This window comes from Pollicipes pollicipes, unplaced genomic scaffold (genome assembly GCF_011947565.3).
Source record: "Pollicipes pollicipes isolate AB1234 unplaced genomic scaffold, Ppol_2.1 Scaffold_4881;HRSCAF=5763_pilon_pilon_pilon, whole genome shotgun sequence".
NCBI lineage: Eukaryota > Metazoa > Arthropoda > Thecostraca > Pollicipedomorpha > Pollicipedidae > Pollicipes > Pollicipes pollicipes.
The window spans coordinates 8402858-8415727 of NW_023596576.1; positions in this window are offsets into that span (position 1 = coordinate 8402858).

The window sequence follows — 12870 nt, forward strand, 5'->3', positions numbered from 1 at the left end:
ATGAGATGGCAGAGTTTGAAAGACATTTCGGTGGCATCTTGCATGCCTGAGTATCCTTGAAATAGTTTTGCACGAAAGTCTGAAAAAACTTCGCGGGCAGCTCGGAAACTAGAGGGTTTAAGGTCTTCAGAAAGGCAGGGCTGTGAGCTGCACCGAACATTCTTCGAGATGACTTTTGCAGTTCAAAATCCCATACGAATGTGGATGACTCTCTTTGACCGAGCCTACCATCGCAAATAAGCATGCGCACAATTCCATTGCTCATCCGTTTCCGGTCGCGTCTCGTAAGGTTGCATTCTCACAATAACTCGAAAAGTTTGGTCCACCTTCGAATCACCTATATCCATCACGCCACGGCAGAACCATCACGACAGAATCATAATAGAACCATCCGACACGTAGCTGGCGGTTTTAACGTCGGGCTCTCTCAGGACCGTTGCCAGCCGCCTGCGGCTTGCCCTCCCATGTACGGCCGGCAGTCTGCTGCACCGCGCCCTTCGCAGCCCAGGCCCCACCTGCGGCGTCCACAGAAGGTCCGCCCGGACGCCGCGCCCAGCGGCCCACGCAGGTGACCCGGCCACGGCTCCGAGGGAACTTTCCGGCTGTTACATGAAGAAATGGCCGCCTGCTGGGCGCCGTTGGGTGGCTCATATTATGTATTAATTACCATATTGAGATGCGTGCTGTGATTTTAGACATAGTGTCTATTCTTCAAATGGTAGTTCTACGTGAAATAAATACCAAACAGTGAATACATGCGTGGCGATATGCTATGAATGCCCGCATAAATGGGTCTGTATGTCGTCCAGTTAATCAGACCACTAAAGAGGTCACCGTACAGATGCAGGGGGCTGGTACCATTGCCGCCTGGCTTGTGGTGTTTGTAAGAGTTACGCTCTCCGTGGCCGTATTCAGGAGAGGCTGCCGGATGATTTCAGAGCCGATGCTATCGGAGCCGCGCGCGTGGTCCGGGGCGGCCCCGCCCTGCCGCCGCCCGCTCCTGATCGTATCTCGTCTCATTACGTCCACCGGGCAATGGCCAACACACCACATGTCCCTCCCACTGTGCATCCTGCCTAATTAACTGCAGATGCTATCAATAGACTCCCACTTCATGGTCAGGAATATATTTAGGAGTGCAATGTATTTCCTAGACGTGGCCAGATCGTCAATCTAGCAGTTCTGTAGATGCAACGGCTAATTTAATCCATGCTGTTGGTGGTTGGTGCCAAGATGGACGGACCTCACTACTTGCATATGCTTTTTGGCTCAGCTGGAATGGCAGCAGGCCGTGCTAGGTTAACCATTTTTACCACAAAACAGCGATCATCAAATTTCCCTATTTCTCAACTTATGTCGGGTCTGAGAAAGATCAAATGACTACGTGTTGCAAACACTTCGTACTATAATCGACGGACTTCGTCACTTTTATATCTTTTTTTCTTTATTCAGCGGGATTAGTGTTAGCTAGCTTTTGTTCCCGGGCAAATGTCAACGCAATTTCGCCTTATGCCACAGTGGTCTTAAAGGTGTTCCACATCTTTATAGAGTTTTGAACTGGGATAGCTATTTGAGCTTCAATGCAGTTCAAAACTATTCCATTTTATGACATAAAACTCTCTTGTTTCTGGGCTTGACGCACGCGGGCTTGTGCGGTCTGTTTCACACAGCCTATTTGAAGGTGACCCATGCATGCATGGCGTCATAGAAACGTCACACGAATACCGTCTCCTCAATGGCCATGTATTGCTCAAGGTCAAGGGAAATATACCAACGAAGTATTTGTATCTGTGGTACGTCAGCACGACCTATGGCAGCAACGGGCAGTACTTGACATTCATTTAGTGTAATGCGTTGAGCGCAAGTGTCGAGCACGAACCACGTTTTGTGCTACATAGTACAGTAATTCGGAATTGGTACAAGTTATGACAGAATGAGACTGGGAATCGAATGACTTCAGAACAGCGCCGTATCCAAGTTTGTGAGTGAAAGTAAGAAAAGTAGAACCACGGACAAATATACGAAATCACCACGATAAATAGTCAAAACACGCGCACATATTGATATCCGGGCTCAGAAAGCATGCGCCACCTCTCTGCAGGTTGGAGTGAGTCACAAGTGAGTCAGCCCGTACGATGACGCATCGAGAAAATATTTACGAGATAGTGAAATTATCTTTGCTAGAGCAGTCTTTTGCAATTAAGAGCTCACTAACAGTTGCAAGTGAGTGTGTCCTTCATATATCATGCTTGAACCAATATGTTCAAATGTGGAACGGTGTCTAATGTGAGCAGACCCCGAGAAACAACTCTGTCGTTTTGGGAATATTGGACGTGGTAATAACAGTAATGCTTCACGCCAATTGACTTTCCAGATAACCCGAAACACACGTGACCGTTGTGAGCTCACATTGGAGAGGTACCAACTGGCACGTGGATTGTGACTGTCGAAAGGCTATCCGGCTCTTAATATCTAAACACGTAGCTTCGATACCCACGATACAGCGGGAGAACACAAGACGTCAGAAGCCTAGCGCCTAAACCACCACCACCATCGTGCCTTCGCAGCCTGCGACTACGATTCGTAAGCAAGCGTCAGGCCTGAGGCCTGACCCGAGTCCGATCGCATCGACCCGTCCCTTCCCGGTCTGAGCGAGGACCCGCGCCGCGGACGTGGTCCGAGCGAGGCAAGGAGGCGACGGCCTCTGTCAGATGCGCTGGACAGTCGTGACCGCTGGCCACGGCGGAGGCGGCACCCGGCGGGCCGACGTCACGTCACGGCACGTCACGTACGGGGTAACAGATGGCACCTGCAGCCACATCTGGACGCATTCCCCTGTCAGGTATTACCTCCATGCCATACTAACCTGGGTACTATCTAGGCACTATCCTGGGCACCATCTCATACCAGGGTACCATCTCACTGTCTGATCCGGGCCACAACTTCCTCTCACGTCCAGATACCATCTCGCTGCAGCACTCGGGTCACTCCTCATCAAACCTGCGACACCGTCTAACCGCGCCACAACGCTCCAATGTTTATCAGATGGCGTGGGCGGCGGTTTGCATTCGTACCTTCGCCTTCGTCAAATACGTATTTCATCTAATTGTTGGTTGGCGTGCTGCGCTTGTCCACGGCGATACCCATTGTCACGGATGCGGCCAAGGCCGGTAGACGCTCACCAGTGGGGTGTTTGTACCCCGGGGCTCACCCGGGCAGGCTGGTGGCCGCTGGAGGCCGGGTTTGATACGAAGCAGCGGTTGTCTAAAGTCGGAGTCTGTCAGGGCACGTGCCTGAACGGCAGTCTGAAGTCGGGACCGGCACATGGTAGCGGCAGTCTGGAGCCGGGGCTAACACATCCAGCGTCTGTCCGGGTCCAAGACTGGCACGTACCAGTGGCAGTCTGGGGACCGTGACTGACACGCACGAGCGGCAGTCTGGGGAACGTGACTGACACGTACCAGTGGCAGTCTGGGGAACGGGACTGACACGTATCAGCGGCAGTCTAGAGAACGTGACTGACACGTACCAGCGGCAATCTGGGGAACGGGACTGACACGTACCAGCGGCAGTCTGCAGAACGTGACTGATTTGTACCAGCGACAGTCAGGGGAACGTGACTGATTTGTGCCAGCGGCAGTCTGGGGAACGGGACTGACACGTATCAGCGGCAGTCTAGAGAACGTGACTGACACGTACCAGCGGCAATCTGGGGAACGGGCCTGACACGTACCAGCGGCAGTCTGCAGAACGTGACTGATTTGTACCAGCGACAGTCAGGGGAACGTGACTGATTTGTGCCAGCGGCAGTCTGGGGGAACGGGATTGACATGTAACAGTGGCAGACTGGAGATTGGGCTTGTCACATACCAGCGTCTGTTTGGGACTGGGACTGACACGTATCAGCGGCTGTCTGGAGCCGGGACTGACACATGCCAGCGGCCGTCTGGACCGGGACTGACACGTATCAGCGGCTGTCTGGAGCCGGGACTGACACATGCCAGCGGCCGTCTGGGACCGGTACTGGCACATCCAGCGGTGGTCTGGAGCCGGGACTGACACATTGAGGCGCAGTCTGGAGCCGCGAACCTGACACATCGAGCGGTGGTCTGGAGCCAAGACTGACACATCCAGCGACGGTCTGGAGCGGCGACTGACACATCCAGCGGTGGTCTGGAGCGGCGACTGACACATCCAGCGTTGGTCTAGAACCGCGACAGACACGTGCCAGCGTCTGTCCGGGTCCAGCTGTGAGTCCGGCAGGTGCCTGGTGCCGCCTCCCGGTCTGGCCGCGCGGACGGCGACCGATGCCGTGAGCGGCGGCGCGCGGACCATTGGCGGCGCCTCTGGGAACGGAGTCACGTCACGGATACAGTCGTGATGGATGTCGTGATGGATACCCCGCCGGCCGCGCGGCAGTGACGACAGGCGGCCGTCGGCGTGTTGTGCTCACCGTTGTCGTAATGCGCCGGAGCACCGCTGTTAAGTGTAGAACGGCGGACATTTTGCGGTGTCATTGTTGTTAGCCCACCGCGTTGCGTTTGTGTGTCTTCGGAGGGTGTCCTTTCTAAAGCTCACGGACGTCCATCCTGCAGTGGGCGTGCTTGCTGGGCACAGCTGCATCCGTTGATCAGCATTCGCAAACATCGGATAGTCGGCCTCTGATGGCGGGTTGGCATGCTGAGCCTATCCACATTATTTCCCGCCCGGATACAGCCAAGGCCGGGCCGGGCCGCAAGCAGCATTGCCCTCTCACCGTGCACGCAGTCACCTGCGCTGGGTACGCTCGCGTCTGCTGTTCGGCGCGGCATTGTCAACTGATGTCCAGTTTATCGGGCGTGTTTTCGGGGCGGGGAGGGCTGTCCTCGTATCGCGTGCCCGTGACGCCTGCCGCCTGGCTTTATCTTCTCCCGCTTCACACACGGCAGGACGTCATTAAATCGCGCACAAAAAGCCGAGAACACATGAAAGAGACAGTGGTCACGGAGCGGCACACACGCACACAAACAGCTGGCCAAGGTCACGACGGTCCGGCCCAGTGTGCCTTATGGTGGTGTTTCAGCCACGGGTGTTGCCACTGTGAGAATGAGTGAAAAGTGCATAATGCATGAAATATATTGCATGCATCAATTCTGATTAACTTAATCGTTATCGGTTCCATCATTGTATTTGCATGACGCCATTAATTTGTGCAATGGTTCCCTCCCGCTGTTTAACTGTCAGCATTCATCACCCCTAGAAGCCACATTGTGGTAGAACCCGAACACTCAGTGTCTACTGTCTGACACGGCCTAATGAAAGCCAGTCTACCATCAGAGCGCCATGATTGCAGCGAGCGCTAAATAAATGGGTCCAAGATGGAGCAAAGATTCTATGCTTCTCTGAACCTTCACAGTCTAGCGCCCAGGCCCCCACAGCGATTCTAGGTCAGACCAAGAAAAACAAAGCACGGAGATCGGCATGTATAACATGCGGCGAGCCGGGTACTGACATGTAGCTTGCGAGTATGACTGCTGATGGACGTAACATACGAATTTGGATGGATGTGAGATATTTCGGCTTTGTTTGACAAAACGTTTTGCTTGAAAATATTGTACGAGAACATCATCTGCGTAACACTTGGTTTCTCAGAAATGGCTTCTTAAATCCACCAAAGTGCACCAGGCCAACGTCAAAAGAAAGATGAACCAAGCACAACTCGTCCATTGCGTTGACCCTCTAAAAACGGAAAATGATAAACCATTAACTTCGTGTAACTTTGTGCATTATCAACATTTCCGCCGAACAAGTTGAACAAGCTGCCCGCACTTGTGTAATTACGAGCTCTGCTCGCACTACGACTGCAGTGCCACGATATTAAGTAATAATCGCATGTACATGATCTCTCTCTCTCTCTCTCTCTCTCATCTCTCTCTCTCTCTCCTCTCCTCATCTCTCTCTCTCTCTCTCTCGTCTCTCTCTCTCTCTCTCTCTCTCTCTCTCTCTCTCTCTGCTCTCATCTCATCTCTCTCTCTCTCCTCTCTCTCTCCTCATCCTCTTCTCTCTCTCTCTCTCTCTCTCTCTCTCTCCTCTCCCCCTCTCTCTTCCTCGCTTCCTCCTCTCTTTTATCCTCCTCGGTGTTTTTTTTTAACAGTTTCGCAGGCCCCTGGCGCCGCAAGACTTGTCACTAGGACCGCAATCTATAAAACATTTCTTTCAGGTGCTTACCGATTTGTTGAGCGAGTATCAACGGCAGGTCGACCGCGTTCCTGACCGCGGGGACTAGGAACGAGATGAGACTCTTTTCGAATCCGCCCGGAAAGTTCGACCTTGGAAACTTCACGCATAAACTTAACAAAAATGTTTGCCAGCGGTTCCAGGACAACTTCCGGAAAAGGAGCTTGCACCATTAATCTTTAGCTTTCTGGAAGTTTCTCCCCCCATGCGCTAGCAACAAACACCCGGTTCTCCCCTCCGCCTTCACCGGACCATCGATGCCACTCAGCTGGCACTGATCGACCCTGACGGTTCTGACGGGAAACCCCGGCATTTCGGAGGGTTAGACAGTGTCTTGTAGGGATTTTGGACGATGATTTTGGACTGAGTCGACAGAAATGACTTGGACGTCGTCCGCTAGTGCACGCTTTCACATTACGTGCTGCAGGCATCACACGAATAACGTTTTAGACTTGATTCCTGGCTGGTGTGGTTTCTGCTCGGCTGATGTAATGGCTTGTATTCGAGTTCTGGTTTAGTGTTTCCCAAAATTTTGCATTTGCGCTTTATGTTCCGGCGCATTTCAGTGTGATATGTCGAACTGGGGGAACAGATGTGGACCAATAAATTCGGGTCGATTTTCGTGAGTTCGGGCGACCCCACGAAAAACAGTTACAATGGCCAAATATTAACCAAACGCCACGGCCGAGTATAAGGCGATCGAGCGATGGTCTGATGCCAGACGGCCAGATAACATCATGCTTGGCGGCAATGGCGTCATGTTAGGCGTCAATTGCCGAACACCAAGCGCGCCCGTAGCCGGATGTCAGGCGGCCACAACGGCGTCGTCTCAGGCGGTCATGGTGGTCGAACGTCAGACGACCAGACCAGCGGCTGAACGCCTCCCACCAGGCGATCCGTCGACTCCAGGCGGTCACGACAGCCGACGCCTGGCGGCCTGGCAGCTCGCCGACACCAGCCAGCCACGGCCGCGGTCGATGTCGACACCCGCGGCGCTGCAAGCCCCGGTCTCTGCAACCGTCGCGCCACGCTCCCGTATCGAACGGCGGGAAAACCGCCCGCCGCACCGCCACACCCAGCGGGGCCCGCCCGCCGCGGCCGCTGGACGCCCGCCGCGCGCCGACGGCCGCCGCTCGGGACGGCTCCTACCCGGCGAGGCTCGCGCCGCGCGCCGACGCCGGAGCCGCGCGGAAACGCGCCCGCCGGCGCCGCCGCGCAAGTGGGTAGGTGTGCTAGTGCTGCGAATCGGGGATCGTTAAACTAGCAGCGTTGCACTTGTTTGAAAGGAAGGCCGCCCCGCTGCGATGCGGGCCTGACCGCAGCGGGACCAGGCCGCGTGGCTTCCTGCGAATTCGTCTCCGGTTTCGGTGCTTCTATGTCGCAACGAGGGTTGTTGCGTTTCAGCGAAATGGCCCAGTAGTCGGACATAAACTAAGCGACCATGAGTGCTACGCCAGTGATATTTTCAGCACCTAACAAGAGGTCAATTCGAAATGTGGGGGGCAAGCACCTGACGCCACGACAGATCCCGGAGATTTGACGCCGCCAAAGACCTGCCGAGAGGTTCTGGCTTCTTCACGCATAATCCATTGCTCCTTCTTTGCTCTCTTTCGCTGTGACGTATTTCGCCAAATGGTTTGTCTGTCTGTTATGGTCAGTCACGTCATACGTAGTCGCAGTCGGTTACCAATGAAAGCCATGTAAGCCCAACTTACAGGCATTGAGCCAACGCGTGTTGCTACACCCATTTGTGATAAATAACTCATTTTAACCGACAAGTTTCATTATCACAAACTTGTGTAGAACATGTGGGCTGCACAACATAAAAATCAGATCGGAAGAGGCAACGCACTGGCATTCCTTTGATCTGTCTGACCTTGAACCATGATTTCTGTTGAAATGATGCCATTTTTCTGAATTCCACGAACACGTTCCGTTTGTTACTAGATACAAAGCCATGCGGTGTAGGTAAGAGAGAGCCCTGATATTATTTAAAGATTTTAATGGTATTGAAAGCATGTTTATGTAACCCATGCCGGCACCAGTGACGTAACAGATCTCAGCTCATGTATTCCAGCGCGAGAGTGACCGAGGCTGCCGATTGTCACTTCGATCTCTCCCGTCTGACCCCGGCGTATAGGCTCTGAGACACCAGGGGGGGGGGGGGGGGGTTACGTTTACTCCCTCTCCCCTCACGGGTGCGGGTGGTGGGAATAGCCCAGACGGTACGGAGTGTAAGGCACAGTATTCACGATCCTCAGATGTTTTCCTCCTGATTTGTTACAACTCCGATCTCAGATGGGTGAGAACTAGAGACTGTCTTCCATAGCGTTGACGCCCTTCTGTCCGGTGTCCTTTCAACTTAGATGTGATGTGAACCCTACGCCCTTCATGCCCCTTCCAGTTGATTTACATGCCGTCATTGCCCCACGTATTTCAACACGTGGTGTGGTTACGCGACGACTAGGAAAGAGCGTTAAAACTATTTTGAGGGCGTTAAAATTTCTATGTCCAGCTCCTCCACAGATTTCCAGTGATGCCGCTCCTTTGTATACATGCATTCCTGTAGACCATAAGTTCGGTCGGTGATATTCTGGCTCATTATGACCTGTGGAGAACATCAGGTGCTGTTCCACACCACTTCACTATCACCTCAGCCACGGGACGTCGCCCAAAATCCCCGGCCGACGAGTCGATTTCAATCCCGTAGTCAGCCGAAGTCAAGATCATATCGTTCAAAATCTGAGCGTTCCGAGGCAATCATCCCGGACACACCCTTTGATCTGGATCACTTTGCCGTATAACATCGTCGACATTTGTATGCCTCCAGTTCAGGTTACTCAGAATGAAGACAGCGATATGCCACGGGAATGCCTCAGATGGCCGCCACCCCTGCCCCGTCGGCGGTGATCAATATGCTGGCACTACCACAGAACACGTGTCCCTGTCCGGCGACCGCTGGGGGTGTGACAAGCTGTCACAAGACCTGTGTTTTACGCACGGGTGAGCAGGCTGGCAGTGTGACGCAAAGCACGTGTCCCTGTCCGGCGACCGCTGGGAATGTGACAGGCCGTCATAAGTCCCGTGTGTTACGCGCTGGTGAGACGCAGACCACGTGCCCCTGTCCGGCGACGGCTATGGATGTGACGTGGTGTCACAGGTCCCGTGCTGTACGGTCCAGAAACCAATCTGCAATACGGCGCGTGGCTTGGACTGTTCCTGCCCAGTTTCCGAAGCCGGTCGGGAGGGTGACAGAGCGCCACTGATCGGCGTGGCCTATCAGGGAAGTGTGCCAGGACGCGCTGCGAATCAATCACCAACACTGGAACCTCCCATTACACAACAGGTGTGGCAAATTAGACGGAATACCATCACAGATGATTAGCCCAGAACTGTGACCAGAGGGCCAGATGCATGAGACCTAACAGCTGCTGCCCTGGAGCGGATGTTCCTGTTTTAAATCGTGATGGTATGGGCGGCGAGCCCCGATCTGGGATGTAAGTGGTCTTCGATGAGGCAGTGAAAGCTGTGACCAGACTCCGTTTTGGTCGCATCGTGGCGGCTCCTTTATTCGATGGATCTGGTCATGGCCACGAGCGACTTTCGCTGAGGTCCGTGTCACATTCCGCGGTGTAGCGACGATGCTGTTTTATTCGGTGACACCAATGGGCTGTTCACGCCAGCCACAGACGCGACCTGGAAGTCTTCTTGATGCTTTGCTGGCCACAATACTGTAGTGGACATGTGTTAACTGCGCGCTTGACATTACAAAGCGGTCAATCGTTCCGACAGCACGCATCTAAACCTGTGACGCGAACGCCTCGTCACGCTCCGCGGCCCGAGCACGCAAAGCCGCCCGGCTCTCTCGGGTGCACGCCCCTTCGGCGGCTCCCAGCACAGCGCGAGCTTCCGACGGTCTCGCTCGGTACACACAGCCATGTGTGCCAGAATGCCGGGAGGATGGGGAGGAGTCGGGCCGGCGCTCTGTCAGCGCCCCGGCCGTGCTCTATTTTCAGCAGGCGATGCCGGCGCGGAGGCCGGCTTCTAATGACGCCCACATCCTGCGCTTGTAATTACAGCGCGCGCCCACCCGACCCCGACCGATGACGGACGCTGGTGTTTGCGCTCACCGGGCACCGTCAGCTTCTTACGCTAACAACGCGCCGGCCGTCCGAGCAAGCCCTTTCAACGGGCGGAACTTTTGTCCGGCTTTCCCCGCTTCCCGCCCGCTGGAGTCGCCGACCGTTCCGGCCAGCCCAGTGCAGGAAGCGCGGCAACGCACGGGACAGTGCCTCCGTTCGCCTCCACCCCCCATCGCGTCGTAATGGCAGGGGACGGTCTCGAGCCCAGCCCGTTTTGCCTTCTGGCCCTAACGGTGTCGCCGACGGCGCGAGAGCACTGCTTCGGCGCCGGCGTCGCCCCAGTGACGTCACGGTCTGATCGGTCCACCGGCGGCGCTCGAGGCGGACCGGCGCGAGCCGCGACTCTGTCCGAGACGCATCGGTCCTGTCACGCACCGTCGGACGCGCCGATGGCGTCATTAGACGCTGGCGGCGCGAATTATCACCGGCTGAGCCCCTCGCGCTTCGGGAGACACGGCTCGCCGGTCCGGCGGTGCCGCGTCGGGACCGCCAGCACGGACGCCGGCGATGGGCCACCTCCGGAACAAGACGGGAAGCTCGGCTCGGCTGGGCTTGCTGAAGGTGTCACGTGCCATGCAAAGGTTTTGCATGCTCCAGCAATGCTCCGGATCGGATTGGTAGCTGGGGGATTCGGTATTTGCTCAAATTTAACTCAAAGGCAACCAAAGCGGACCCATTTACCGTTTAAAGGTTCGGTTCAGTGAAATGCACCTGCAGCATGCATCTTATTCTGGCGCCGCTTCAAGACCCGTCGGCAGATCAGTATAGATTTGACTCACGCTGTCTTTATACACCTTTCTGGATACAGGATGTTCATGGATCAGTTGGAACCAGATCTGTGAAACTGACATGGCGTTGGATGTTACAGCGTGATAAGGCCCCTTTCACGACGAAAGCAATTAGCTGACAGATTGTGAGCATTCCTCCAGACCGGGAACGTTCGAGTCAGCTGAGGATTGCGGATGTGACTGCTAAGCATTCGTCGATAATTCTGGAGATCTGGACGCCGAAAATGTATTTGACAAATGTCGCTGCTCATCGCTATCATGTATAAGAACCTAAAATGCCTGTTGATATGAGGCAAATTATAAAAAACACATGGTTTCCACGGTCTCAAGCTTGAGTAGCAGAATTATTTCATATTTTCAATATCTTCGGACCACTGACAAAAACAAGCCACTCGTGAGAGTCTGACTGGCATGGGTGCGTCAGCAAGCGCAGCGCAGACGGGGGACCCTTGAGTAAACCCGAAACAGGTTTTGGGCTCAACACCAAGGGCCATGCAACCCGGATGCACGTGATGTTATAGTGAACCATTTTTATGAAGTACATGGGATCTTTCCCCATGCTGGTACACAAGGTGAGGCCACATTTTATGAATTGATGGAGTCTTTCCCAGAAGCACATCTCATAAAGAACTGTGGGATGATCATGATAGAACATATCGGTCTTGGCAGCACGGTGAGCGACCTGTAGCATTCATACTTGGTTTTTTGATACAGTACATACCTATATTTACTTTGCTACATCTGCATAACAATCTCGTTCCAAGAGTAAGCAGGACGTTTCCAGTTTCTTGTATGACCTCGCTAGCTTTGCAGTGTAAAGAATTTAATTTCAGTGGCATCATTTTCCAAAAATGCTTGGATAAGTGGTTTCAGCAGCAGCTTAGGACCTTTCCTGATTATTATTTTCATACATCACCTGATAAATTATGCTACAATAAACGTATTGGGAGTCAGCTCCCATAAAAAGCATTTCAAACGGTGCCTCTGCTGAAGTGTCGAAAGCCACAGCTGGCGCCGGCCCGACTCAACTCAGGATCCAGCTGGTGCCTGCGGCTCCGCTCCAAGGTGCGGGCCTTGGTGGGGGACCGCTGTGTCGGACGCGGGCGCGACATCAAAGCGTGCTGTATGAACGCGCTTTGTCGCCGCGCGATACCGCGCCGAAACCGTATCAAAGAGTCAAGACCTCTATCCGGGCCTGGCCGGTCCAGCGTACCGAACTGTGGCGTGGGGGGAGGGGGGGGGGGGGGGGCTGCGCGACCTCGCCGGGTGACCTTGCACTCACGCCTCTCGCGCTGCAGGAATACCAAACACGCCCCCGCTTACAGACCGCAGTGTGACCACTTTACTTCAGGCCACCCACGGAGGCTTGGCGAGTGATGGATTTGTGGTGGACTACGCTTGGTCGCAGCGGCCCCACGCCGTGAAAGGTCTGTGAGTGTGTCTAGTCATGCTCAGACCTAGCCAGGTGGTGGGTCTGTGCACGGGTCTGCGGATGCTTCTGGTCACGCTTAAGCCCAGCCACTTGAGGGGTCTGGTCTGTGTCTCCTCGTGTACAAACCCATATGCGTACTCATCTTTGCGAAAACTGTAGGGCAAGTCATTGCCTAGAGGCTGCGGCATGCGCTGCAGATTCCTTGCTGTGCCACGTAATGGTTCATTGCGCATGTCGCCGCATGCAGAATGTTTCATCATTATAACTGCAACGTGCCCAGGCCGACTCACAC